We start from the raw sequence: 3,835 nt of genomic DNA on the forward strand, positions 1-3,835 counted from the left end.
CTTCTTCTTCTTCTTCTTCTTCTTCTTCTTCTTCTTCTTCTTCTTCTTCTTCTTCTTCTTCTCTTCTTCTTCTTCTTCTTCTTCTTCTTCTTCTTCTTCCTTCTTCTTCTTCTTCTTCTTCTTCTTCTTCTTCTTCTTCTTCTTCTTCTTCTTCTTCTTCTTCTTCTTCTTCTTCTTCTTCTTCTTCTTCTTCTTCTTCTTCTTCTCTTCTTCTTCTTCTCTTCTTCTTCTTCTTCCTTCTTCTTCTTCTTCTTCTTCTTCTTCTTCTTCTTCTTCTTCCCACACAAAAATAATCGTCTATCACTACGAAACTCAAACATAATAAATTAAAAACACACTTACATTTGTCACACACACATAGATACATTCTGTGTCATTACAGTATAATGACACGCCGCCGCAACCACACTGACATGTTGCTTACAGCCGTGGTTGTAAGAACTGTCGATATGCATTATCGATAAATTCAAGTACTCGGTTAGGGAAATAAGGTTTTTAAAGTGATACAAAGGTAAGATATTATTATAAAAATAGACTTAATTTTATTATATACTACAAATCAAACATCTTCATGTAAAATAAACGATTATAAAGAGTAAAGATTTGATTGTTTGTTTGTTAGCATTGAATAAGCTCCGAAACTACTGGATCGATTCAAAAAATTATTTCACCTTTGAGAAGCTACACTATCCTTGAGCGACATAGGGTATACTATATTTTCAAAAATATTAGGGATCCTTACTAAAACTCCAATAATGTAACCCAAGGGATAAAAAAATAACCTAAAAAATTCTTTACATTGCGTGCGCTGCAAAAACTAATGATAATAGAAATATATAATGTAGTAAGACTTTGTAGAACACATCATTTTTTACAATAATTGTATTTGCTCGTAAACGAAAAAAAAAAACCGACTGCAATTACATCGACAAGTTACTCAAAAATTTGTTATCAGATCTCGATGAAATTTGAACGCGACCACATGATAAACATCAGCTTTCTATTAAATTAAAAAGCATCAAAATCGGTCCACCCAGTCAAAAGTTTTGAAGTAACATACATAAAAAAAAAATACAGTCGAATTGAGAACCTCCTCCCTTTTTGGAAGTCGGTTAAAAAGTGTCGCGACAGCGTATGTCTAACTATTATAATTATGTCACAATACGTTTGGTGCAACGTTGTTGTGCCAAACAATGCCAGTCTACAATAAACGATTTAAAGTTAACCCACATTTTGAGGAGTTGATGATGTACACTGTGTCAACGAATCAGGAATAGGGAGCGTAGCACTAATGGCATCATAAGATGATAGCCTGTCATCTGCTAGATTAAATGATTTGTTGATGACTCTGAAAGGATGGATTTAACATTGTTAATTTTCAAAGTTGATAAATCTAAGCTTCATTTCACTACTATGACTAAGGTTACCCATATCTTGATTACCTTGTACATGAGACAAAAAAAACTTACGGGACAAAAACAGTGTAGCGTTAATGTTGGTTTATATATATATATATATATATATATATATATATATAAAGTTATGTCCACAGGCTTATAGTGCCCGTGCTTTTGTTATTCCGATTTTTAGTTTTATTACTGATCGTTTACTTGTTACACTACTGCAGCTTACATTAAGAGAACTAATTATTCTATCTTAGTATCCCTAATGCAGACGTGAGTCCACCGACCAAAATTAGTGTTGTTTTGGTGCCCTCGACTAATTTCCTTCTATTGTTCGCCAACACTTTACACAAGTTAGTGGTATTGATATGATCTGAACAAATTACACAATTTTTCGTGGGCGTCCAGGTTAGTCTATTATTACAATTTTTTTTCCATTTATCCCTTAAATTTGGATTTTTAGAAAACCGCCAAATTTTTATATAAAACATTTTGGTCGAAGTTTACATTAAGTAATTCTAGTAAAATGTGTTAATACTTATAATACGTGTATTATATTTAATTCAATTTAATTATATAACTATGTTTAGTAAAAAAAGCTAGGAATATAATATTTTAAATAAATCAAAATCTCAAAAATGTCTGTCTCCTCTTTTGTCTTTGCCGTTTTTATCGATAACTATCTACAAACAAACCTATCTACAACACTATCACTCGGCGACAGTGACTTCTCGGAAATAGACTCCCATCAGTCGCTCGACCGATCCACATATTGTATGAGGGCGAGCGGCCTGTGTTGGTAAACCAAATCGAGTCAACACGACCGATAATATTTGTAATTTTTAAGTTTAAAAAAGGTTTAAAACTACTACGGTACTTGTATACTTCATACAAGTAATAATGTAATTAAAAAAACACTTACGTATGAAAGGTAACGCCATGTTTTAGTAAATTTGACATGGCAGATCTCTTTTTGCAGCAAAAAACAGAACAATTTTTCATTTTTTGAAGGACGTTGATTCAATCGCGCAACTAGATTTAGTCTAGTGATCAGTACGGCTGCAACTAGTTTTATTATACGCATATGGCCATTTGGCCTTATACCTTGACAGAGGAGAACGCCTGTAAATGGCTACTCCCCTCCGTGTTGCTCTTTGGGCATTTCGAACTAAAAAATCGATTTATTTGGTCCGAGGAATCGATTTTTCGATTAATCGATTTCAGATCGTCATGCCTAAGCAGTGTTACCCTACTGTTTTAACAGTAGATCTGCTGTTTTTACATTGATGACCCTGTTTTCTGTTTCATTCCTAATTTTTACTGTTTTTCAATTAGCGTTCAGCGTTATCACTATGTAATATGTTTTATTGACCACTAAATAATAATACACAATGATACCAGATGGCAGGATTTACTCTTGTCGGTTTCGACAGAATTCTCTGACCACCCGACCAGTCTTATATGATTGATTTTCATATTTTATACACGGGGGAATCATATAAAAAATTAACCATGTACAAAATTCTCCACAACTTATTTTTCGGATATTTTAAAACATTTCAAGCATTCACAAATGTTAAACCTTTGTGTGCATTGCTGAAGAAACTTTTGTGCTTACTTGCAGCGCCACCGTGGAAAGATTATTTTATACTAGAAATATTATGAAAACTAAATTACAAATCAAAATATTGACCTTATCTTCAAATGAGTAGCAATCGGTTAAATCCAAAATAACTGATATCTACTCATTTGAAGGCACAATAATTGTGTTTGCAGGCAAACGAAGAAAAACCGACTTCAATTATATCGACAAGTAATACAACGTAAGTAGACGAAAAAATAGTCAAGTAAATACGCATTATGAAAGATTACTCCAAAAGTTGTAATCTCGATGAAATTTAAATGTGACAACATGATAAACATCGGCTTTTCCTTATCATGTTTCCTAACTAGGGATATTTACTTTCCAACAAAAAAAGAATTATCAAAATCGGTTCATAAACGACGGAGTTATCCCCGAACATACATTAAAAAAATATATAAAATATATATACGGTCGAATTGAGTAACCTCCTCCTTTTTTGAAGTTGGTTAAAAAGGCTCATAAAGAAATTTAAGAACAATATGTATGATTTCAAGAAGGAAAATGAGTCTGTAAATACTAAAGATGAGGATATTCAGGATGAAAGTGGAAAATAATGTTACTTTGATTTTTGTTTTATATTATAAGTATTGTTATCAATAAAATATAACAATGTATGTGAGTCCTGATAACTAAAAAAAATATTTTAATTATACGAGGAAAGTATGTATGTAATCTGCCTTTTTTACTTTACCTTTTTTTTTTACCTTACCTTGGGCTACTGTTTTCTCATGTTTTTTTATTGGTGATCTGCTGTTTTGTAGCTTCTTGGGGTTGGCAGCATAGTGCC

The sequence above is a fragment of the Melitaea cinxia genome, chromosome 16 (genome assembly GCF_905220565.1).
Source record: "Melitaea cinxia chromosome 16, ilMelCinx1.1, whole genome shotgun sequence".
NCBI classification, from domain to species: domain Eukaryota; kingdom Metazoa; phylum Arthropoda; class Insecta; order Lepidoptera; family Nymphalidae; genus Melitaea; species Melitaea cinxia.